This window comes from Manis javanica, chromosome 3 (assembly GCF_040802235.1).
Source record: "Manis javanica isolate MJ-LG chromosome 3, MJ_LKY, whole genome shotgun sequence".
NCBI lineage: Eukaryota > Metazoa > Chordata > Mammalia > Pholidota > Manidae > Manis > Manis javanica.
Genome location: NC_133158.1, coordinates 31,193,003 through 31,218,062, shown reverse-complemented (window position 1 = coordinate 31,218,062; position 25,060 = coordinate 31,193,003). Strand labels below are relative to the sequence as shown.

At 46.2% G+C, this 25,060-nt stretch overlaps 1 protein-coding gene across 12 annotated transcripts in view; it reads left to right on the top strand.

The window, feature by feature from the left end:
* ATP2B2 (ATPase plasma membrane Ca2+ transporting 2) overlaps positions 1-25,060 on the top strand; it is a 358,301-nt gene that overhangs the window by 50,880 nt on the left and 282,361 nt on the right. For 8 of the 12 annotated variants that reach the window (XM_073231034.1, XM_073231030.1, XM_073231036.1 and 5 more), the window contains exon 1: positions 18,276-18,325. The exons of the other annotated variants lie outside the window; for them this stretch is intronic. The gene's annotated coding sequence lies outside the window, so the exon portion shown is untranslated. Of the gene's footprint in view, positions 1-18,275; positions 18,326-25,060 lie in introns of those variants that run through there. 12 annotated transcript variants of the gene reach the window in all.

Genomic DNA, 25,060 nt, shown 5'->3' with positions numbered 1-25,060 from the left:
TTAGCATTTTTTCCCATCTTTTTGCTTTGAATGTATTTGTGCCTTTATGTTGAAGTGCATTTCTTGTAGGAGGCATAGAGTTGTCTTGTTTTTCAATCCAGTGTGACCATCTCTGCCTTTTAATTGGGAGAGGGGTTCTTACACCACTATATTTAATTTGATCATAGATACAGTTAGCTTTAACTCTGTCATCTTGCAATTTGTTCCATCTGTTCTTTGACTCATTCTTCCTCTCTTTCTGCTGTCTTTTGGATTATCTTAATGATGCTATTCCTTTGTTAGTTTATTGCCTCTAGTTCTTTGTTTTGTTACATTAATCCTGTCTTTAGGATTAATAGAAGAGATCTCTAATTTATCACAGTCTTCAAGAGATATCACTTCATATGTAGTATGCCTGTAATAGGATATTTCCATTTTTCCCCTCTGGACCTTTCTACTATTGTTGACATGCACTTTTGTGTATGTTGTAATCATCCCGCTACTTTGTTAACTTCTGTTTAAACAACCAATATCTTTTTTAAAGTTTTGGATAATTTTTAAAAATCTTATATATTTGCCTACATACTAATCTTTTCTAATGCTCTTCATTCTTTGGGAGGATCAGTATCTGTCTCAAAGGCTTCCTGTAACATTTCTGTTAGTGTGACTCTGCTAGCAACAGATTCTTTCAGATTTTGTATGTCTGACAATGTCTTTATTTTGCCTTTGTTTTTGAAAGATATTTTTGCTGATAGGTTTATAGTTTGTTTGTTTTTTTTTCTATATTTTAAAGATTTTGCCCTGCTATCTTCTCACTTGCATTGTTTCCGCTGGGAAATATGTCATTGCTATTTTTACTTCTCCATATATAATGCATCTTTTTCTGGCTGCTTTTAAGATTTTTCTCTTTATCACTTGTTTTGAGAAATTTGTTTTGGATAAAACTTGGTATCCAAAGTGGATGTCCTTTCTTTACATTTCTTGTGTTTGGGATTCTTTGGGCTTCCTAGGCCTGTGTGTTTATAGTTTCATCGAACGGAGGAAATTTTCAGCTGCTAGTTCACATATTTTCTGCACTCCCTCCCCTTTCTCCGCTCCTTTGAGAACTCCAGTTCACCTAGGTTTGGCACTTAAAGTAGTCCCACAGCTCACTGTTACTCTATTCAGTTTTTTATTCTCTCTTCTCATTGTGTTTCAACTTAGTCTCTATGGCTGTTTTCAAGTTCACTAATCTTTCCTTCCACACTGTGTATTTACTGTTGATCTTATCCCATGTCTTTTTCACTTCACAAATTGTAGTTTTCATCTCTGAAAGTTCAATCTGTCTTTTTTTAAATCTTCCTTATCTTTACTTAACTTTTTGAACGTATGGAGCCCAGTTATATAACTGTTACTGTGTCCTTATCTGCCCATTCTAATATCTGGATCAGTTCTGGGTCAGTTTTGATTGATTTATCTTCTCATTATGATTATAACTTCCAGCTTCTTTGCATGACTGGTAATTTTTTATTGGATTCCAGATACTGCATTTTACCTTATCAGGTGCTAGATATTTTTGTATCTCCAGCAATATTCTAAGCTTTGTCTGAGATGTAGTTAAGCTACTTGGAAGCAGTTTGATCATTTGGGGTCTTGCTTTGAACATTTGTCAAATAGGACCAGAAGCAGTGCTCAACTCAGAGCTAAGTGTTCTTCTCCTGCTAGAGCAAGACCCTTCGGATTACTTGATGCCCCATGAATCCTGAGGTTTGCTGGTCTGGCTGATGATAGCAGGCACTATTACCAGCCCTGCCTGAATGTCAGGCCTCATCCCCTCTGGTAGTTTGGATGGTTCTTTCCCTGGCCTTAGGTAGTTGTCCCACATACAGGCCAAATCAATACCAGCTGAATACTGGAGGTGACCATTGCTGATCTCCAGAGCTCTCTGCATGGCTCTTGTCTCTCCAGCCCTCTGTCCCAGACTTTCAGCTCCGCTCCTCAACTCAGGGAGTACACTGGGTTCCACATGGGTTCTCCGACCTGAGCCATGGCCTGGAAACCTCTGCAGACAATAAGCTGCTGCCGTCACTGGGCCCACCTCTTACTTCCCACTTTTCAGCGATCACTGACCATCACTGCTATTTAGTGGCAAACAAATTATTGTTTCATATGTTTAGTCCTAGGTTTCTGTAGGTGTGAGGGTAAACTTTTCTCTGTTATTCCGTCTTGGCTGGAAGTAGAAAACCCTGAGCCATTTAAATCAGGAAAGCAATGGACCAGCTTTGCCTTTTAGAATAATCCCTGTTTCTACAAGTTCTTCCTAATCTCCCTAGGGTCTTAGGCATCCAGGCCCTTCAGCCTGAATGAGCTCATTTTCCCAGCCTCCTCCAGCCCAGAAAAGTGGTACGGGCCTGAAGCCAGCCTTTCAAGACCAGCCCTGTGCATTTCCTGGGAAGTGGCCCAGCCTTCCCCACTGTCACCTCACATTGCTGTCTGCAGGTCCCTGGCACTCAGAGGCAGAGAGAGTTTGGGTGAGCAAAGCAACTTGCCACTGTGCTGACAAGAGCAGGGGAGCTGATGCCAGGAGAGCAGTCATGGGCCACAGGAAAAGAAATTAGCCTTTATGTTGGAACAGTACTTATGTATCAGGCTTGTCCACATCCTGACCCCCAAGGGTCAGCAGGCCTGGGACTTTCATCCTTTCTTTAGAGGCCATAGTTATGGGAGGTCACCCAGTTGCAGAGTGGCACAGTTTGGATCTCCAAGAACTTGTGCAGGTTTGGGGGCCCAGCGCCATGATTTGGGTGGCTTCCAGGGGTCCTCTGCCTCTGCCTATGTCGCCAGGAGGTCCAACAGGTAGAACTGAGAGTGACTCTTAGTGCCACCACCACAGCCTCCCTGGCTGGTAGGAATCTCTTTGAGCTGAGGCCAGGGAGTGCTCAGTGAAGTACCCCCTAGGGGACCATTTGCAGAGGCCAGCCTTGCCTGCTCAGTGCAAAGCTGGCAGGGATTGATGAGAATGACCCAGAGAGTGCCATCCTTCTCAGGAAGAGCAGGACTTTATGGAAAGATGCATGTGGATACCCTGACATCACTGCATGCAGAATGCTACCTAGGAGGAACCGGTGGAATTTGCCACCAAGTCCCTATCATGGCAGGTTATGCTAAACAGCCACCTCTGATCCTTGTCTGTCCCTGCAATCCTGAGTGCTCAGAATACTGCAGAAGGCAGGGGGAAGAGATAGAGTTGGCTTCAGAGTCTCAGGACATGGGAAGCATTGGCACAGTGGCACAGTGGAGAAACTTCACTGTACACACCTTATGAGCCATAAAGTCATTGCCTAGAGTCCTCAGCAGTCATTGGAGGGGAGGGAGCTGCATGTGGCTTTTAGAGCCACTTACTGATTATTTGAGCTGCAACACTCCTAACCACTAAAACTAAATCGCAGCCTCTACACTGGGGCTCTTCAGACTAACCCTGTAGATGCAGGTTTAATTTTATGTACATTAAATTACCCTGCCTGCTGTGGAATTAGTTGCCAAAATCCCCAAATTGGGAGATGGAAAAGCCTGGACTTCCAACTTCTCTTGAAAATTCAGAAGCTCACATTATCCTGAGCTGAGTGGTGGCCACTCTCCAAGTCCCCACAGTCCCCATCACTCCCTTCACCTTCTGTACCCTTGGAGCCAGTGAGAGCCACTGATTCCTGTGGACACTTACATTGTGAGTGTTAGATGGCTCTGTCCTCTGTCACGTAGGGCTTGTATCCCCCTAGTTGCCATGCAGGGTCCCTGACACCACACAGATGGGGTCTTCTCCCTTTTCTTTGTGACAGCTTCAAGCTGAATAACACCCACAACTTGGACCTCTGGCCACCTGACAGAAAGCCCTGGCTCCACATATAACAGGGCTTTCCCACCAAACCTGTCCATAGAAAGAGTGACCTGAAGCTCATTCCGAGGAAGAGCGGAATAATTTGTATTTTGGCAGGGGGCAAAGCCTTACACATAAGGTATGACATGCTCATGTGGAGTTCTAGGTGCCAGGAGACTCACAGGGGAGGTACCGGAGAGAGAGGCAAGGGTCCTTCTGGGTGACCTATCTGCCCTGACATGGGTCCAGGTGCAAAAGGCAATTGTGTGCTCTTCTTTCTTGGAGAAGACAGACCATCCCTCTAGAGGCAGAGGGATGACCCAGGATGGCCTTTGCTTGGTTCTTTCAAAGCCTATGTACATGTGCTGTATATTTTATGTCACAGTGACCCCAGAAGACATGTTTCTTCAAGGTTACCATGGGAAGGTTCTGGGGCTCTTTTTGGCACTGGGAGATTGTTCAGTTGGTTGGGATTAGGAACTGGCTTGGTGCATCTGTAAGAAGCCAGAGAAGATGCACTACTTGAGTGGAGGAGTGACTTGGGCCACCACTGGGGATGTGTCCTAGGCTGATTTGGGTGGGGTCCCAGCAAAGATCACCTTGGGATGTGGTGCTATGGTGCTGTTGAAACCATGGAAAACAGGGTCTACCATGCAGCCACCACTGCCAGCTAATAGTGAGTTGGCTATAAGCAAATCATATTACCTTGTGCCTCATGAAGGAACATTTTATCTAGAGGTAACAGAATATACAACTAAAGCACTAAAGTAGTAAGAATATGGTGTGGTAGGTCCCCAGGTAAGGATCTGGTGCCATCTCACTGTGTCAGCCTCATGGCTGAAAAATGGCTGCCACTGCTTCAGACCTCACCTCCTCACAGGAAGCATCCAAATACAGGGAGAAAGGGGGCAAGAAAGAAGGGTTCTCCTTGTGGCTCTGTCTTTGGTCTGGAGAGAGAAATCTTTCCTGGGATCCCTCTAGCCAAGTCTTAAAGAATGGATCAGAGGGTACCCTTAGCTGGGAGGGAGTCTAGGAAAGTGAACATCAGGTATTTCCTGATCCTGTTCTATCTTGACAGCGTAGAGAAGAGAGGAGAATGGCTGTTGTACGGACCATAACTAGGCTGCCCTGCCTCAACTGTAGAATGAAGGTTGGACGGAATATCTTGTGGCACTCTTGTCAGATGCTCAGAATACACATTTATCTAAGCTTTGTTGCTCAGGGTTATTATTTCGGGAGGTGACAAAATATTGAAGGTTAAGTTAGACTGCCTCTCCCAGCAGTTTTCCAGTTTTGCCCACCCTGTGGCCTCTGTGAGGGTCCAATGCTTCAATATTGTACCCTCCCTTCATTAAAATACCCATTTCCATATATTTCCTTCAGGAAAGAAGGCATTTGATTTTGAACAAATTCATGCTAAATAAAGTGTTAGTCGTTGATAGGCCCCAGTCTTGTTCTGTGTCCATTAACAACTGAGGTCTCATTAACTGTAAATAATGAATTGTTAGTATTAGGTTTCTAGAGAGTGGGATTTTGGGAAGAAAAATATATTGTTTCTGGGGATGGGTGGCAAGTCTGGGATGGAGGGAATCATATCCTCTGTTATTACATCATTGAACAGCAGAAACCTTTAAGAAGTGGGAGTAAGGTGGGAGAAATAACAGTTATGAAGCATGCAAATGTGTTAACTCATTTTATTCTCACAATGATCCCGTAAGATAGTGATTAGGATTCCCACTTTATTGATGAGAAGAAAGAAGCTCAGAGAGGTCAAGTCACTCATCTGAGGTCACACAGCTGGAAAATTGCAGAATGAGGATACCAAGCCTAGATCCACATTGCCTGGGGACACTAGTCCCACCTAGCCCTTGCACAAATTTGCCTCTTATCATCTTCATTTCAAGGGACCCCTGACTCAGCCAGGGTCTCTGAGGACCCAGTCAGTAGTCACAAACTCATTGTTTGCCCCCAAAGATAAGATCCTTTTTTCCCCAGGAGCCCACAGCTCCCCATGGGACCAGACCTCATGGCAGGGCTGTGCTCTCCAGCCACCCAGTGTAGGGTGGGGAGCAGGAGGGCCAGTCAGGGGAGCTAAAGTAAGCACTTTCCCTGGGCTGTCACAACACAAGGGCCCATGACCTTTGAAAAGACCAACCAGGACCTCAGTGTCTGAGCTTTTGCAGGGCCTTGTCACCTGCAAGGGGACCTGACTGAGCTTGTCAGTCCTCTTTAGATGTGAAAAGAGAAGCCCAGGAGGGGAGGAGGGGAGCCTCCATGCCCAGTGTCCCTCTGTGGCAGGGCCAGAGCTCAAAGCCAGGCCCTCCTGACTCATTCAGTGCTCATTCCAGCTTCCCAGTCAACTTTGTCTCAGAGGATTTCATCAGAAATTTAGCACCTGCCAGGCCCTGGGGTAAGCATTGTGAGTAAGGCGAGGTCCTATTCCCACTGGGCCTCAGAACAATAAAAGTTGGAGGGACTTGGAGGGACACTCTTGAAACCAGTAAACATTATACTTAAAGGACCCACAGAGGATACTTACCTACCCCAGTGAGGGAAAACTCAAATGTTCCCAGGGCCAGGCTGATGCCATGCTGCATCCAGGTAGGCATAAACAGTGGGGAGTGGTGGGAACTGGGGCCTCTCTAAGGGAACAGTCATAAACGAGCCCATCCACTAGTCCATCTTGTGGGAATATGCGACCCAAGAGCCAGATATTCTCATTTTTAAGAAAATCTAGAAATCTGTACTTTTATATGTAATTTTCCTAAGTTTTAAAACTCTCTCTGAGATAATAACAAAATATCATCTGTTGGCTGGATTCAGCCTGGAGGCATGGCCCACTGCTCATGAGGCACAGAGAAGGAAAGGATTTTCCTGAAGTCACACAGCCAGATAGTGGCTGAGCCAGGCCTTGAACCCGAGTCTCCTGATCCAAGTGGGGGACCTCATGGGCCACTTCACATTAACTTCAAAGTCCATCCTCTCTTCTAGATGTGGGATGGTATTTTAGCTTTGGTTGCAAGCCAGCTAGGGTAAGAAAATAGCCCCCCTGAAACTTCTTCCATAAGAAACAAATTGGGAAATTGACAGCAACTTATGTTAAATCTTCTGGTACCTTCTGAAGAGCAGTTGGTGGTTTTAATCCTGAAGCTGTATTTGACATGGAGACATTTCTGCTCCTTTTTGCTCAGAATACAGGGGACCCAATGCCTTAGGGAGAGTGGCACATTGTTCATAATGTTGGGAGCCCTGGGTTTTCTTCTAGGCTGCCAGACCCTGTGCAGGGTCAGCCTGGGGGCAGGAATGGGGTCTACTCTGCATGGTCTGTCCCGCTGTGTCCACAGCAGCCCCTGGACAAAGACCTTCTCTCCCAAAGCCCATCACAGTTAGCAGAAGGTTGGGCACCACTGATTAGAAGGGAGGGAGAGTAGTTAACAGCACCAAGCCTTGTTGCTGGATGGAGCTGGAATCCTGACTCTGCCACTTACCAGCTGTGTGACCTTGGGCAAGTCATTTCACCTCTCTGAGCCTAAAAAGTCCTCGTGTATAAAATAGATTAATAACAGTTAAATGCAGAGTTGTAGTACAACTCTTTTCCTACCTTAAGTTCCTATAGGTCTTGTCACTTGACTGTTAGTAGTAACATCAATTACAACAAATCAATACATAATTCTACTGAATCAGGAAACAACAAATTTGTCAAATGCTTTTCCCTTTGCTTTATGCCTAGGTTAGTTTTTAAAAATTTTTAACAAATGCATAGCATTTACTAAGTGGCAAACTGTGCTAAATACTTTACAAATATTGACTCATTTAATCCTTGCAACTACTCTCTGAGGCAGATACTATTTTGTGGATTTACAGATGAGGAAACTGAGTCACGGAGAGTAAAAGAACTTGCTCCAGGATATGCAGCTGACAAATGGCAGGGCAGGGCTGCAAAACCAGCCCACATGGCTTAGGGATTATGTGTGTAACCACCCACTCCCTCCTTTTCTGCTATTACTTCTGGAACACATTTTCCAATTGTGATATGATAAACTCAAAGAAAGAAACCATTCTTCCTTTACCAGAGGAAGTAGTTGAAAGACTGAGTCATTGGGAGGCAACAGACATGGAGTCAAACTTAAGCTCCGCGTCCTGCCCAGGTGTGTGACACAAGGCAATTCCCTCCTTCCCTGAGCCTCGCTCTCAACCTCTCTGAACTGGGCTAACATCACCCACCACCTACCTCTCGGTTGGAGGGAAGTGGATCAGACCACATGTGAAAATGCTTTATAAAGTCTTAAATGCAGTATTTGGGCCTTGGGGAAGTTAAATAGTCAGGATCTTAAAGCTGGTTTTCACTAAAAACTGTCCCACACTTAAGTATTGCTGTCTTTTGTCTATAGGGATCTGGGAGGCTCACAGCAAGCAAAACTAGCAGGTGAAGTGCAGCCCCTGCCCCCTGCCATGGCAAGTGGTCATTCTTGTCCTCCGGGCCTGCCTGGACTTTCTGCTCCAGGATTTGGGTCTGTTTACAGTCAGATGTAAGAGGCTCAGCCCTCTGTCAGTGCATAGCGTCGATACCCATGTGGGTCATAAGAGGATTTCTATCTTTGCGTTGCTTGGCAATATTTTGTTTAAATGAATTTATGCCAGGGATTAATATAGTTTGTGAGCTGAACTGCTTACTTGGCAGGAAGGGGGAAATGAACAGGGTTTTTAGAAATCTGGTGTGAAAATAGTTTTTAGAATGAGGACATGCAGATGAAGCTTTGGGCTGTGGAACTGGACTCCAGAGGAAGCGTCCCTGGTTGTCATCCTTGCTGGGCCACTTCCCCATTGTGGGACTCTGCCAGCAACCAAAACTCTCTGTCTCCTCTGAAAAATAACAGTCCTGGCCACAGGGTGATGAGGCCAGATGGTGCCGGTGGCAAGGCTGTGGGCTGCCTGGCATGGAGCATGTGCTCAGTGAATGAAGGGTCAGCCCCGCAAGAGCAGGCTGTGCGCCCCTCCCCAATGCCTGAAGGGCACATGGCGCCCAGGAGACCCTCAAAGAATATGTGTCAGATCAACAAATGAATGGTAAATATAGTTGATCCTCGCTCTTCACAGATACCATATTGTTTAATTCACCTACTTGCTAAAATTTATTCATACAGTCAAATCAGTAGCCACGGTGCTTTCGCCATCATTTGCTGATATATGCAGAGCAGTGAAAATTTTGAGGCACCCGGTGCACAGGTTCCCAGCTGAGGTAGAACAAGGTGTCACTCTGCCTCTTGTTTGAACAAGTGTGCTCTTCTGTGGTCTACTTTGTGCTACATTTTCCTCATTTTTGCACTTTTGTTTGGTGATTTCACTGTTTAAAATGGCAGTGCAGTGCTGAAACGCTGTCTGGTGTCCCTGAGCCAAGAAGGCTATGCTGTGTCTTATGGAGAAAATATGTGTTTTGGGTAAGCTTTGTTCAGGCATGAGTTATAACGCTGTTAGCCATGAGTTCAATGTTAATGCACCAACAGTAAGTATAAAATAAAGTACCTTTACACAGAAACACACATAAAGCAGTTATGTATTGATCAATTGATGAAAATATTGTAAATAAAGGCTTGCAGAAACCTATCCCTGTATTTCCCCTAGGAGTAATGGTTCAGTATTTACTAATTCAGTTCTCAGGTATTTTATAGTACATAACTACCACTAATAATGGGAATCACCTGTATAGCAATAGTTATTATGATTATTGTTGTTTTTATTCTTCAAAAGAGAGTCAGGAAAGAGGTTGGGGTTTAGAGGTCTCCCACCTTGACTAGTTGTGAGGATCAAATATGATAAAGGCTGTAAAAGGTGGGTGTAAACTATAAAATCTGTGGATGGACACTGTAAAGGACATCATCTTAACTACTGCATGGACATCCTACTTCAGGGAAGCTGTCCTGCACTGAGGCCTCTGGGGAGGGACTTCCTTGATCCATGGGCTGAGATTGAGTTTAGAGCCCTAAGAGACCACACAAGGAAAAATCCTCTTGGACTTCATGGGCATTGCTTCCCTGCATATCAGTCATTTGCCAAAGCTTGGATGAGGGCTATTCCTGGCTGCTCTCCACTCTATGGCCACCACCCAGTCTGGGGCACCATTGTCTCTTGCTTTGAGAGCTTCATGACTGCCTCACTGCTCTCAGCCTCCTCTGGGTTCCCTACATCCATTCTCCACATCGCAATGGCAAGACCCCTCACTCTTCCATTTTTCATTCTTTAATTGCTTCCCATTTTTCCCAGGAAAAAACCAAAGCCCTGCATGTGGCCTATGAGTCTCTGGGAAGTCAGGCCCCTACCCATGTCTCCAGTTTCATCTGATACTACACTTCCCCTCACTCTCTGCTCCAGCCACACTGGCTGCCCCTCAGATTCCTGAACACACTATGCCTCTCCTGCCACAGTGCCTTGGCACTTGCTAAACCTCTCTGTTACCCATTCCCCCACCTCTAACACCTTTACCTGTTCACAGCCTGTGCATCCTTCAGGTCTCAGTTCACTTCCCTGACGACCTTGCCCCAGGACAAAGTGGGCCCTGACATAGACCCTGCTCTATCATATTTTCGCCTTTTCTGACCCTGCCTCGGTGAAACTTAATATTTATTTGAGTGACCATTTGGTAAGTGACCATCTCCCCATCCCCTATCCAAGACTTTAAACTCCACAAGGTTGGACACTGGGGCTGTCTTAGCTCACTGTTGAGTCCCCAGAGCAGAGGAGAGAACTTGGCACATCGTAGGTGCTCAATAAACACTTAGTAAGTGAGCAAACATCCACTCCCATGCTGCCCACTGGGAAAAATCCTACTGAACAAGATCTAGGCCCTGCCTTGTAGTTCACAGACTACAAGGACTACAAGTTCGGAGCGACTACAGGGACAGTGAACTAGCATCTGTGGAGCCCAATACATGTACATGGATTACTTCTTTGATTCTTATAACCATCCCATGAAATGGAGCACTACTGTGCTCCTGTATTAGAAGAAAATTATGATGAGGCTTAGAGAGATGGGAGAACTGGCCCAGGGTCACATAGCTAAGAAGGGGCAAGGTCAGGATTTGCACCCAGGCCAGGCTGACCCAGGAGCCTGTGCTCTGAGCTGCTCCCTCCAGCTCCTCCCTTATCTTCCCACCTCTGGTTTTTCCATCCCTTGTGCGTCACGGTTTTGATTGTGAAGGGATGCATCATTTAGGAAACTGAGAACTTGGCCGCATGTCACCAGCCTTTCTGGCGTTTTCTCCTTTGTATATCTGGTTCCAAAGGCAGTGCATTGTGGAACCCACTGCTGCTTCTGTTCTTGGGGGCTACTTGATCATCTGGCTGCCTTCAGCACATCAGTTTACAGAAAGGCTTCTTAGAAAAGCCAAGTCTGACTGAGATCAGTGCCTGCTGGCAGCATTGGACATGCTTGGAGAGGCTCTCACCTTAGGACGGCCACAGGATGCCAAGATAATGAGACTTGTTTGACTCATCCCTCCATATTTTACACATGGAGAAACTGAGGCCCAGGAAAGGGAGGGAATTCATCCAAGGTCAGAGGGTGAGTTTCAATAGCAAAATTAGAAGTTGGCTCTGGGAAACCTGGACAGTGTCGCTCACCTTTGCCTCAAGGTCTCCCTGGTGATACAGATGGGAAGGCTCTTTGTCTCTACCAGTCTATCATAGTATCTGACATTTCACCACCAATTCTTTTGTCCCAAAGCAATTTCTACTAGGTGTCCAACAGAATGAAAATACCCTTGGATGAGTGAACTGGGGAGGGAGACCCTAAGTTATTCATTTATTTCTGAACATTTTATTCATTTATTTCTCCACCCATTTTCCCACCCCCTTCTCTATCTGTGTCTCCATCTATCCACTTATTTGTCTCTTTACCATCCACCCACCCAGCCATCTACCCACCCACCTGACCATCCATCTGTCGATCCACTTACCCATCCCTTTTACCAGATTCTCACTGAAACCAGTTCTGTGACTGGTTCTGTGGGGTAAACTGTTAAGAAAGACCTAGTTCTGGCCTCTGCAGAGTCCCAGTACCCTGGTGGCAGCAGGTCTATAAGGTCACATGTCCCCTGCACTGTGAGGACCACTAAGGGGAGGTGTTCACAGCCTGGCTTCACAAAGGAGTCTGGACACCCTGACCCTGATTCCTTCATCCTAGCTCTTACTGTTAACAGGCTGTGTGTGTTAACATTAGAAGCTGAGGCTCTGGGACTCAGTGCCTCCCATCTAGACTCAGTGCACATCTGTGGATTGGGCAGGTTGGACTAGACGCATGTTTCCCAGACTCTAGTCACTCATATACCTCCCTCGTAGATGAGACCACTTGTTCTAAAAAACACTTAATGTTTTTAATTAAATGAGCTTTTTTTTTAACAAAAATATGTTTTAGAATGAAACCTTATTGCTGCCATAAATGGAAAAAAGAGGGTAACAGCTGTCATACATAGAAAATAACCACAAAAATATTTTCAAAAAGGAGGCAAGCTGCTCATGCTTTAAATTCTAGGTAGATGTTGCTTCTCAGCAGTGGAGGCCTGCTCTGCTTGGTTAAGAAAATACTTAGCCAGCATTGATGAGTTTTTAAAGGTAAACTAGGAGACTCTGCTCTTGGAGTGGTTTCCCTGCAGTGGGCCTCAATATTCATGGGGTGGCATTGGGGGGCCACCCTGAAGGTCCCTGGATACGGATGCCACTCCTGCCCCAGAGAGGGAAACACTACTCTGGTAGCATCAGGCTGGGTATTGTCCTGGCTTTTCTTTTCTGAGCCCACTGATGTTGCCTGGATCTGGCCCCTCCTGAGGTCTCACACCTCCCCTGCAAACCTCCCAGAAGGCAAGGGTCAGGAAGCTCTGAGCAGGATTCTGTAACTCAAACCAGGTGGTATCTGCTTCAAATCCTGACTGAGGAGGGAAACCAATATGGAAATCTGAAGCCATCCCATCCGGGAGCATAGCAGGCATCAGGTGCTTCCTGTCACTCAGAGAGGGCCCTGACCCATTCTAATCTTACCTCCAGCCACAAGACTCCTCTAACCCTTGACCCAGGGTCCCCAAAGCCCACGACAGTGCAGCATCCACAGTGGGTAATCTTAGTGAATTTTCCTGTGGTGTCACCAGGTATGAGCAGAAGAAAATGTTTGTTAGTAATGCCAAGCTCTGAAATGCCCCACTCACTCTTCACACCCTTGGAAGGCAGGGAGTCTGGTAGATGGAGCCAGAATATCTAGTTTGGGGTTGTGTTGTGCTCTGATGGCTTCCTGCACATCCTCGCCTCAGAGCATTTGAGGGCTGCTGAGCCTCCTGCAGCAATACTGTCATCAAGGGTATTATTTACTTGAAAAAATGTTCAATTTGGATTCAGATTGCAAAAGGAAATTTGAAATGCTAAAGCTGTTGCCAGCTCTGTTGAGGACACAGAAAAGTCCATTTTCTCATGCGGTCTTGGCTCCAGCCTGGGGTCATGGTGGGGAGGGGTCATCTTTGTACTACCCAGCCCCCACCTGAGATCTGAACAACCACACCAGAGAGGCCCAGAAGGGGAAAACACAGCACGGGGTTTTGCCTTAGGAAGTGCTCTTTCTCTCTAGTTAATAGTTACAGTCTTTCATGTAAGTCTTGAAATTCATTCACTCATTCTTTCATTCCACCAGGGCTGGTGTTTGATTGACAAGCTCAGTCAGGAGAGTCCTGTAGGTTATTTATAGCTGGCATCCCTCTTGGTACATGTCAAGGCCATAGCACTTGTTAAATATTTTGAATAAAAAATATTCAAAATATTTACTGAGCACACACTGTGTGTCTCAAGCACTGAGCTTGCCAAGCCCTATAGGACACCCCAGTGTCCAGGCACGTTCCCCCACTCAAGAGCTTATGGTCCACTACAGAAGAGACATCCATGGTTGTAGTGCAAGGATTGTTATGACAGAGGTCCAGACACAGTGCCTGCCATGGATCTAGAGGAGGGCACCCTCACATCTTACCCAGAAATGCAGCAGAGACATGTTGGAGTAGTTATTCAGAGAGTGTAATTCCAGACCCAGATTCTTATATTGAATGCTTGAATGACAGAGCAGGAAGGTACCTGAGAGGCCTTTGAGGCTATCCTTCCCAAAGTGGATTCTGAGAAATGCTATTTTTGTGGGTATTAATAGGCATTACTCCAAAGAAGGTTCAAGAGACAAATTAGTTTAGGAAATGCTGGGTCTAGCAAAACTAAGCTGGTTTTTATGTTGCAGAACACAACAGAGCCTTGATGTGTTCATTGCTTTGTGAAATTTATGAAGGAAGTAGGGGCTACAGCATGAAACATAGTACCCTGTTCTAGGGAGCCTCTCAAAGGACCGGTGCCCACCAGTGCTCACTCTCAGGGACTCTGATCTACTCCAACTCTCTTGTTCACAGAGAGTGGCTGGCACTAACCCAGCATCTCACATGGAGCAGGGGGCCAAGATGGGACTAGAGCCAGGCTTCTCCCCTGCAAGCAGGGTATTTAGGGCATATGGTTTGGGCCTTGAGTGCTAGTGGCACATGAGAAGAGTGGGATCCACATGGGCTGAAACAATCCTGGGAAGGTTCCTGGAGATATTTGGAGGAGGTAGGATGTGAGGTGAAAAGTCTGGTGCCCCTGGGAGCCTATCACTCATGACTTTATTGACTAAACAGTAGTATCACTGAAAAACAAATACACATTCACTGATGCCCAGATTGCCTAGAGAGGACTTCAGGCTGGGGAAGCCTTCCCATCCAAGGAGATTAGTCCTTGAACTTGAAAAGAATGAAAGCATTTGGAGGAGTATTTTCCAAGTCCCCTCTTCCAGGAAGCCTCCCCTGATTACTACCACCAAGTCAAAAGGATTCCTACCCTGAATTCTCACCCTTGGTGTCTGTAGTGCCATTTTACCCTCACTGCATTCTTTCTTGCAAGTTCTATTTTTAGCCAGTATGTGATCCCCACCAGTTTATGAACAATTTGAGAGCTGAACTAGTGGTTTATTCTTCCTTGTTATAGTTAACATTCATCAAGAACTCAGTGTTTGCTGAGCAGGCCCCTCAGGGTTTTCCCACATCTTCTCATTTTACCTTCACCACTACCCTCCACCATAGCTACTTTTATCCCCATTTTATGGAGAAGAAAACCAAGGCTTGGAAGGTTGAAGTGACTTGCTCGAGAACATGGACCAGTAAATGACTAAGCAGAGACTCAAGCCCAGGACTTTGAAACTGGGCTGAACTGAACTGAGTTGCAGATAATCCCACAAGCATCCTGCTCTTATGAGGCACTGACCTGAAGCCTGGTCTCCCCTCTCTCAACAAACATGGGATTGCCACTCCCCCCAAACTGTGACCATGCTTCAAGCTCAGCCCTATCTCAGCTTGTTGACCAGAAGAGGATCTAGGGTGTGAGGTTCAGTCACCTGCAATTTAGATGGCAAGACTGACAGCCGGATGGCCTTCAGGCTCCCAGACCTGCTGCCACTCGGCCCGGACATGCCCAGACCTTCTGGATTCTTAGTCTCACTTACCCTTATTTCCCTCCAGAACTTTTCCATTCTGGAGCTCTGGCAGTTTTCCCACTAATCACTCCCCATCCTAGCCCATCACTTTTATTTACAGAAAGAAAACTTGGATGCGGGGTTCATGGTCGTTGTCAGTATGGTTGTAACTTTAATAGTGGTGACACCCAAGGACCACACTCCCTGCGGTTCTGCTTGGGACAAGGGGCTGGGGGCTCCTTTCTTCCATAATTAAAAATTCACCAGTGGAGACAGATTGCTCATCAATCTTTCATTCCAACAGTCCCCATTAGAGGAGACAAAGGTACTGCTGATGAGGTGGCCTGGCTGCCCGCAGCCCAGGATCTTGCTGCTGTGTCCATGAGTTCAGGGCCTTGAGTGGGAGAGGGTGGGTCCAGCAGAGCCAGGCGAGACCCTTTGAACATCGCCGGAAGAGTACTGGATGAGACAGGTGGCCGAATCTGAGCTCTCTGCCTCATGTGACCTGAGATGTCAGGGAAGGGTCAGAAAAAGAGTATGTAGAACAAAATGGTCAGGAGGTGTCTAAATAACCCCATGGTAAGTCTTACCTGATTAAAACTGTAGGATATATATACTTGCAAGTTGCTAAAAGATTTTATCTTAAATTTTCTCACTCCAAAAGAGAAATGATGATCATGTGATGTCATACCAGTATTAGCTAATGAGAGGGTGGTAATCATTTTGCAACATATAAGAGTATCAGATCAACACATTGTATACCTTAAACTTACACAATGTTATAAGTCACTTATATTTCAATGAATTTGAAAATATATATATATATATATATACACACACACATATATATTCTCCATGTTTTAGCCAAGTGAAAAAAACTAATAGAAAATCTCCAGTAAAAAAGGAAGCATAAAAACCCTGTATGGGATAAATTGTGTGTGAAGGCCTCAGCACAGGGCCATGCTAGAGAAAGCATCTGAGTCAACAATGGTCATTATTATTGACATTGGTGCCTCTGCTCCAGAGCTCATCTGCTGTGCTGGTCTAAGGTGTGTTAGGTAATTTCTCTAGGACTCCACTTCCTTATCTGTAGTATGGGAATTTTAACAGTAACTGCCTCCCAGTGTCAGGGTGAGAAGTAACTGAACTGGAAATCCCCCAATATTGTAAAATCGCCATTGAGCAAACCCAGCCTAACACCAGTCTCCTGACATGGCCAAGCTGTCGTGTGTCCCAGGCCTGGAGGAAGAGACAGCCTGGTGGGCAAACAAAACACTGGTTCTGCTGCTTTCTGGCAGTGTGGCCTATGTAAGCCCCACCCATCTCCTGGCCTCAGTTTCCCCATATCTACAAAACAGGTGCCAGAGCAGATGATCTCCCCAGTCACTTCCAGCTCTGGGTTCCATGAAACCCCGCCTGTGGCTGCCTCTTGTTGGGCTCATGTTTTTCCCAGAAGAGGTTTGGGGAGGGGAGTTCTCAGCTGGCCACTTTGTCCCCATGACTGCTCTGTGTCAGCCTCACACCTGTGGGTTCCCTGCAGCTCTGCTCCCGGATCTCTGTGAACTCTGGGCTGGGCTGTCTTTCCAGGAAGGGAACAGCCTGGCTCCATAATGAGAGGAATTTGAAGGGTGTCCAGTGGAAGAGAACAGGTAGGGGCAGTGAAGGGAGCTCAGGGCCTGGGCCAGGCTCCAGGTACTAGGAGTGGGGAGGAGGGGAGGTGCTGGCGGATGGGCAGAAAACTCAGGCTTAGTTCAGGTGAGCAGAACAGAGAGGCTTAGGGACAGTTGGAGCCAACTAGTTGTCACTGGGGTGGAACAGAGCTCTTGACAGTTGGTAGGACCTGGTTAGCCTTGGCTTGAGACCTGAGGGGTGTGGATACTGTGGGTAAACAGGGCATAGGGAGGCAGGGCTACTGTGCTGGATTTATGCCAGTTGCCCCTCAAGACCCACTCTCTGCCCTCTCCACCCCACCCCTGCGGCAACCTGTATGCATCAATGCATCCCCTCCCCATCGCCCCAGCTTCCTGTTGGCACTGGCCCATGGGGAGCTCTGGCAGGATATAAAATGAGCAGGGAGAGTCGTTGGGGTGTTTAGTCTCCCAGCTCTCTCCTCAGGGTCACCTGGGGCTGCCTGCGTGCCTGGACCACAGGTGACAGCTCCCATCAGGGATCTCTTCTCTACACAATCCCCTCCGTGCCCATATGTGGAAACCATCCCCTCCTCCCACACCCCAGGGGTGGTGACAACAGAATTCCCACGTCTGCTCCTGCCCAGGGGCAACCTGCACCACTCCTGCCCACGCTTTTGTCAAGGGGTCATTTACTGACAACTCGAGCCCTGTCTGATTCAGCTCCCCAGAGCCACAGAGCAGGGATATTGGAAAGGGCCACCAGGGAGGGCACAGCAGGGTCACCCACCTAAATGTTGTCTGAAGTCTGACTCGACCTTCTCACCCTGGGTTGCCCCAAGGCACCGGTCTGGCCTCTCCCTCTGGACTTCTCGGTTTATTTGCATGGAGCAGGAGAAGGGAAGGGGAAGGAGCCCAGGCAGGCCCCAAAGGGGAGCACACCCAGGCTGTGCTGGTTCTGGCATCAGCCACCAAAGTGGGGACAGCACCCTTGAGCACCCACAGAGGCCAGACAGGCTGGGACTGAGGAGCATTTGTGGACCTAGAGGGGCAGCTTGCATGGCTCCAGCCCACAACTGTCCTACTGGCATGTGGCCCAGAGGGGCAGCTCTCCCCAGACAAGTCAGAAAGCTGACTTTTGCGTGAAATCTCTCAGTTTCTAAATACTGGGACCAGTTCAGATACTAAATTTGAAACAAATATTAAAATTTAAACAGCCAGATCCAGATCTCTGGCCACCAGTTTGTGACCTAGAAAATACAAGCCTCTCTGACAGGACTTTCTGATTTCCATCTTGTTTGCTCGTAGGTTTCCTACACACAGAGCGCAGACTGAGAGCAGCCCAGGAGACAGGTGAGTGTGAGACAAGACCCCCGGTTCACTTTGGAGGGACTTGGAATACTAACATCTGTGTACATATGACAGTGCCAATAGTGACCCCATTTAGAAACACCTCATTTACAAACTGCCTGCCTGTACCATCATCTGCCAACCACCACCGGTCTCCCGACCCCTACCACCCTGACTACTCCAGCTTTCCTAACCTTTTCCCAATAAGCAAGCTCTCACAGCCACTCCCAAAAACCTATGGGTAACCATGAAGGAAGAGGGAAGCCAGGAGCAGAGCTGAAGCTTCAGTCCCATGGAGCCTGTGTGATGCCACTTTACCTTGGTGTGGTATCCTGCCAGATAAACGGGTGCTTGGATTAGTAGAAGTCCTTTAGAGAAAAAGAGCAATAGTCATGTGTAGGTTATGTGGCTATCATATCAGTCATTCACACTTTAGTTATTTTTAATGCCATCTGATTATTTTTAGATTATCTCCCTGAGGTCAGCCATACTGAAGGGGTTTTTTTGATGTTGGGACTTAAGGGTGTGCACTGTGCCAAAAATGCCGGGCCAGTCTGGGTTGGGTCTGGAACAGAATGACGGCCTGGAGGCCTGCAGAGGACAGTCCTGATAGCTTACTGACTGTGTGGAGCTGGCTCTGGAAATGCTGTCTTTGGCCCCTGTCCTGGTTGGGTGGGACTTCTGTGGGTCAGCCTGTGACCCTCACCGCCATTATGTCAATGGGAAAGCACGCCCCAGCTCCAAACCATCTTTTTACAAGCAAACATTTGGAGATAGCTCTCCTTTGCCTGGGGGACTGGATGGAGTGTTCCCTGGGACAAGCCAGCCAATCCACTGCCAGTGGCCCAGAGCTGCTACTTCCCAAGCTTGGAGAAATCGTCCTTCTTTGGGGGTGTCTGTGTAGGGGAGCTGGCTTCATTCCTAGGTGGAATCAATAGTCACCCCAGGGTGTTTGGTAGGATAGAGACTTGCCTACCCAAAACCCCCTGCCACTGACCTGTCAGAGCACCCAAATCACCATCTGTGTCACTCCTTCGGAGAGGGTGAGGAAGAAGGTTTGAAAGCTTCCTCCAAAATGTCATCTGTAGGTTAGCAGTGATTATTTCCAATTTATATTTTATGCAATATGAGTTTTCTATGTTCTCCGAGTTTTATGTATTAGGTGCATACTACTTTCATTTTTTTTCCCAAATGCTACCTGGGGTGGTCTAATAAACCATGGACACTTGTATCTATTGTAGAAATGATCTATCAGGGCCCTGAGGAACTGGGACTTGGGACAGGTAAGTTTTTATGGAGAAGCAAAAGGTGATCCTGGAGGAAGGATTACAGAGCTGTCAAAGATGAACATGGCCCTCCTCTGATTTTGCTGTGATCATGAGCTGGAGAGGCAAGCCATGATCATTTTCTGAAAATAACATGGAGTTGGTTTGTTCCCTCCATTAAAGTGCTTGCTGCCTCAGAATATAATTGTTTCTCACTTCCCATGCCTAGCACCTCTCAGAGCAGGGCCCTAATCTCTCTGCCTTTCCAGGGTTCAGCAAGGTGGTATGTGGAAAGTGGTATTTGCTAAGTTCTTACTCGTGTAGGGCACGGTACCGAGGATATGATAGGAATCTCTTACTTTAGATCATCCTGAGAACAGGAAATGCTTATCCCCATTCTGCAGCTGAAGAGACTGAGGCTCAGAGAAGTGAAGTGACTTACCCAAGCTCACAAAACTGATAAAAGGCAGGATTAGAACCCAGGTCCATCTGACTTCAGAGAATCTTTTTTTCTACAGCATCCCTATGAAAGCAACATCACATTTTTAAAAGATTGGAAAATACAGAGAACAATTTATTCACAGATTCATTTCCTTGTTGCCACAGATGTGTTTTGGGGTGTTTTTTTGTTCTTCCCTGCTTTTATCTATATACACTTTGCTTTGACATTCATATTGCTGCATCCTTCTCTGAGCTGTCTTACTGCTGTGGCTGTTCTAATACAGTCAACACAGCAGTGAGTGTTTGTGACCCAGATAAGCAAATGGCCGGGTGGGCATGTTGACCATCATCTAATGGGGTCAGTTGGGCCTCACAGGCTTATGCACTTCCATGGCGCACACCAGCCCTGCAACCTCCCAGCCCTGCACACCCAGCACCAGTGAAATTTGAAGGCCAAACAGGACACCAGGGCTGGATCTGGGAGTGGTCCTGGAGCTGTCCAGACCAGCTGCTTGTGCCTGAGTCAGTCAAGCCCAATCCCTACAGACCTTGCCCAGGGGCAGTGTGGTGTAATGGTTAAGCCCTTGGTCTTCAGAGCCAGATAAAACTGAATTTCAGTCCTTAGGTTTCAAGCCTTGAGCAAGTGAGTGACTGTATCTCTCTGTGCCTCAGTTTCTGCATCTGTAAAATGGGTGCCCATTCCACAGTGTTGTAATACAGCCAGCTCATCTCCTTTCCTTCTTAAGTAACCAGGGTTTCACCTAAAGGGCAACTTTGGTGTAGCCAGGGATGAATGTCACTTTCCTACATCGACTACAGCCAGGTAACCTAGGTTTTCTTGATTCTTTCATTATTTCTTCCTTTTTTAAAGATGTCTAAAATAACTACATAGACTCTGTGGAGCTTTTAATATGTGTGGTCAGAAGTTGTTACACTCCCCAAAGTGGCATAACCTACTTGAGTGTTTTAAGAATTTTTTAAACATTTTCTCTTTCAAAATATAAGAAACCAGTAGCCCCATTCTAAGAAATTTGCTGTGAGGAAGTAGCCCAAAATGTGTACAAAGATTCATCTATAAAGATGTTTATTAAAGCATTATTTATATTAGTTGAAAAATAGAAAACAACATTGGATGTCCAACAGCAGGGGACTGAGGGAGCTGCTCACGCAGATAGTGGAAGGCCTGGGCTGCCATAGAACACAATGTTTGAGATGAATTTTTAATAATGTAGGGGAAAATGGTCTTAATTCAGTGTTAAGTGAAAAGGGAGCTTGTCAGAATTAATCCTAAATGCATTTTAAAAAATTGATAGAAACATAAGTAAGCAAGTTGGAAAAAGAGACAGAGATTAGAGAAACAGATACTGTAATGTGGTGATATAACAGGTGACTTATTTTTCTTTCCTCTGTACTTTTCTGCATTTTCTAATTTCCTCCAGTGGAATGAATGTTTAGTTTATCACAAAGAGCAGTTACATTAAGGAGAACTTCTACCCCCACCCAATGTGGTCATTGTGGTGTGTGTGTGCGTGTGTGTGTGTGTGTACATTTTGCCAGTCAGCTGTACAAGAATTGTTATGTCAGCACATTTCATTCTAAAGTGCTTTTTTTCTCAAAACAATTTTTTTTTACTCAAAGCCAATATCAGTGTCACATGGTCTTCTTCCATCCCTGTAACCATGGTTCTGAGAGAATTGGCCTTGGGGGCTGTGTTGGTTTATTAAGACTGCTACAACAAAATGCCACACACTGGGTGGCTTAGGTAACAGAAATTATTTTTCTCACAGTTCTGGATGCCAGAAGTCCAAAAGCAAGATGTCAGCAGGGTTGGTTTCTCCTGAGGCCTCCCTCCTTGGCTTGCAGATGGCCATCTCCTCCCTGCATTCTAATGGGTCTTTCCTCTGTGTCGTCTGTGCCCTGGTCTCCCCTTTTTATAAGGCCATCACTCATATTGGATCAGGACCCCCCATAGGACATCATTTTACCTTAATCATCTCTTTAGAGACCCTGTCTCCAAATACAGTCAGACTGTGAGATACCAGGGGCTGGGACTGTGACATGAATTTTGGGCTCACAACTCGGCCCAATAACAGGGGCAGTCTATTCCTGGTGACTGTGGCCAATTATTTTGCAGAGCACAGAACTTGAAACTGGGGAGATATCAGGGGGTGGTAAATGGAGAAGACATTGTCCCGTCTTTTAAAGGTCCCCAGGGAGGTGTGTTCAGACACCTAACACAAGCAGTGCACCTGGGTAACACATCACCTCTCCAGCAAGACCCAGAAGCAAAAGTATGACCATTCCTAGGTGTGTCCATTCACCACAAGTGGGCTGTGCAAGGTCAGAGCAAAAAGGTTCAGCCCACAAAAAGGTGAGTTATCAGGAAGCTCTCTGGCACTTCTACTACAGTGAGAAACAGTGAGTTAGCTATAAGCCATGAAATTATTCAAATGGGCTTATGGACATGAAAACTCAAATTTGAAAAGCTGTTTTTCTTAGTGCCAACTCAAAGGTGATATTGATTTATAAAATCAGTGGTGGAGAAAAAGAAGAGGTGAGTAAGTTGGGTGTGGAGAGTTTAATTGTTGAGTTTAGTAGATATAAAGCTGACTAGGTCAGAGTAATGAGAAAGAATGTGTCACTGAGAGTAAGAGATGGAAAGAGGCTGAGGCAGGCATCCAATAGTAGGCAACTTACATTTAAGTTGGAAAATAGTAGGGAGCCACAGCAGACTCTTGAGCAAAAGTGGAGCAGAATGAGAACAGAAGCTAAAAGATGCTGCAGCAGATAATCTAGTTAGGCAGCTTTTACACATGTGCTAGAGTGAGGGTCTAGTTGTCAGTTCTAGAAGCAAAACTCCAGAAGAAGATTTGGGAGATGTGTTAGTACTATTTCATTTTCCTGGGCCTTTTCCCATGCCCTTCCCTCTACTCCACCCCAACCTGGCAAACTCTTAAGCATCTTTTAAGGCCCCATTCCTAAAGCCCCTCAACCAGGTAGCTTTTCTTGACCTCCCAGGCTGTCACTCCTTCTCTTGGGCTCATACTCCATTGGAGCACTGGCAGATCATGGAGATCTGTCTGCATATCTCCTTGATTGCTGCCAGGCCTCACTAGGCTGAGAAGCGGGTGCTCAGCATGTGTCTGTAGGCTGGGATTGATGATATAAGGAAAAATCAGTGATTAAATATAAGCTGTATAGGTAGCTGGACCATAAGAGATTCAAAAACAATTCCAGACTGAGTCTATAAAATTTTACAAATGATCAAGTTCCTATTATGAGTGTGGCTCTGGTGAGAGAATGAACAAGGAAGACTTGGTCCCTACCCTCATGGAGCTTATAGCCTAATGGGGGTGATAAAATCCAATAATATTTATAATGTGATGAATGCAATAAAGCCCAGCCTGCTGGGGAGGTTGTGGGGTGAGTGTTGAATCAAGGTTGGCTTCATTTAGGAAGTGCTTGTTTAAGCTGAAAATTGGAGAATGTGTGAGTATGCATCTACTTGAACAGGTCACAGATGTTAGATGATGGACCAAGGTGAAGGCAAGGGAAAGGGAAGCCCAAATAAGGGTAAAGATATTCCTGCAAAGGGCATAGCCAGTGCAGAGGTCCTGTGTTGAGCAGGAAGCATTGTAAACACAGAAGCTGAGCATCACTAGAACACAGAGCAAGGGGGGAGGCTGGTGAGTTGAGAGGTTAGAGGTGAGGGCAGGAGGACAGCACTGTAAGGCCACTATTGTTAGGAGAGTTTGGATTTTAGACAACATCGGAAATCTACTGGAAGGTTATAGTTAGGGAGTGATGGGGAAATATTTGTGTTTTAAAAATACTGCTCTGGCTGCTGCTTGTGGTGAATAAATGGTCAGGAGCAGATGGGAGGCCAGCTGGGAGACTGATGCAGTTGTCCAGGCAAGAAATGGTGGTATTCTGAACTTGATGGTGGCTGTGGTTATTGAGAAGTGAACAGACAAGAATGACAGTCAACATGTGAGCAGAAAGGGAGAGAGAGTCAAGGATGACTCCAGATTTTGGATTTAGGCAAGGGCAGAAAGTAGGATATATGCAGAGATATTTGGGGGTGCCTTTGCCAAACTGTCACCCCAGCTGAGCTCCAACAGTCTAACTGCCAGCCCCTGACAATGGTGTAATTGCCAGAGGGGTTCTGACTCTCAGCAACCCTAGCAGGTGGGCTGACAAGGATGGTAGGACCTCAAGGTCCAGAGAGAGGCTGCCTGCTCGAGGTCCAGTGTCAGGGTGCAGACTGGGACCAAGGCCTGTGCCCAGGATCTCAGAGTTGCTGAGGGGACAGTTGATGGAGAAAATTTGGCCCCACAATGCACAATAACTTGGTTTAGCATTTTCCTCTAATTCAGCAAAATCTCTCCTCTCAGTACTTTACTGAGAGATTGAAAATTAGCCATTATTCCTAGAGATCTACTTGGTACTGATTCCTTATTTTTTGTCCAAATGTCCTGGGACTTCCTGCCCTGGTAAGTGTTAGTGTAGGAGTAAGCTAAATAACATCTTCTTGGTCTGTACTCACCCGCCTCTCATGGACTGTCACAGTGACTCTTGGACATGGACCAGGGAATATTAGCATTCTCCCATTCTACAGAATACAAAACTGAGGCTCCAAGAGAGGATGTCATGTGTCATACAACTGAGAAATGGGAGACATAAGACTAAAACCCAAGTTAGGAGATTCTGTGTTCAATGCCTTTTTCTCAATTGTGTGTCTTTTCTCTTCAATCTCTCAGTAGCTTTTGAAGTCAATGATCTGGTACATTTTGCTTTCAGAGCATCTATTTATTACCCACTGACAAAACCTTTTTTTTCTTTTGCTCAAACTGTTTGAACTGTCAGCCCTATTGTGCTCCCTTCTACATCACATAAATAAATCTTTATAGCAACCAGCTGCAAAGCAAAAGATTCTATGATACTCCGAATCATTTGTCTGAGACCTCTTCCAGTGGCTGACCAGCAAGTGGTGGAAGGTGAGATCAGGGAAGTTGGTGAGGGGTTAAATCAT